We start from the raw sequence: 1,382 nt of genomic DNA on the forward strand, positions 1-1,382 counted from the left end.
CACTTGTCAATTATTGATCTTATTTCCTGAGCAACCAGAGTTCTAACCAACATCTATATTCCACAAAATAGTAGGATCACTTCCAAACTCCTTCTAGGAAGGCTACATTACCTAATACCAAAATCTGGTAAAGACACAACAAAAAAGAACAATGCAGATCCTCTCATATACTTTAAATCACCTCTAGATTGCTTATAATATCTAGCACAATGTAAATACAGAACGAATGGTTGTTATACTGTATCGTTTGGGGAATAAGAACAAGAACAAAGGTCTGTGTATGTTCAGCACAGACACATTTTTTCCAAATATTGTCGATCCACGGTTGGTTGAATCCACATACACAGATTCCATAGATTAAACTCAGGCTGTAAATAAACAGACATTTTCTTATAATTTGTGTGGGCAGGAGTCTGCTGGTTTCTTCCTGGAGAGAAGATACATCTTGAGTTGGAAACAGTGGGAATGGAATCAACGTGGGCTTCCAGGGCTGTTCTGTCTGCAGCCCAGAGCCTGAGTCTGGGTCCCTCACTTCTACCTCTAAATGCAGGAGCCTACTGGGAATAAGGAGGATGCTTACTGATTCTGTCCTTCCCAGGCAGAATGTCTGATTCCCCACTATTGGATAAAGAGATCCTCGAATCTCTTTTGATTTCCAGGGGTTCAGAGTGGAACTCATTCAATCACAGCTGCAGTTCTCACTTGCCTTCTCATAGCAAGGTTCATATTTTCAAGAAATATGTATGAGGGAGCAGAGAGAAAATAAATATATGAACCTGCAAATGGCATGGGGATTGCATGGTGATAAGTGCTAAGGTGGTTAAGCAATAAACTACTTGTTAATTGATAAAAAATTCATTTGAGGGTTTTATAACTTAGATATCATGAGGATTAGTTCATACAATGCTCCATAGACATTGACTGACAGGAACTTACTAGCCTCTTGTTTCACTATGAAAAGTTAATCACAGAACACACACACAAAAAAGCAAGTATTTATTATGAAAGCATAGAAGAGAGTTCCTATTTGCAATGATTCCACTGAAGATTAGTTTCAAACTTTGAGCTATAATAGTTTCCTCGTATTGGGCATGCAGGTAAAATGTAATGTTATACATGTTTAAACAATCAAAAGCTATATATTATATTTTATTTAATACATTATTTCCTAAACAAGGCCTAGTCAAATTGGGTAATGCAAATACAGTCTCAAGGAAAGAGTAAACAGATACACTTAAATGAATGCTCCCTATGTCAGGACGTTTGTAGGGGAAACTCTTTCAACACTCTCATTTTAACGCCAAGTAGTATATTGCAGACCTAAAATCATTGGTGGCATCAAAGTGTTACAATTAATTTAAATCTAAAATTCCAATAATATG

Source organism: Nannospalax galili, unplaced genomic scaffold (genome assembly GCF_000622305.1).
Source record: "Nannospalax galili isolate Female #2095 unplaced genomic scaffold, S.galili_v1.0 scaffold597, whole genome shotgun sequence".
NCBI lineage: Eukaryota > Metazoa > Chordata > Mammalia > Rodentia > Spalacidae > Nannospalax > Nannospalax galili.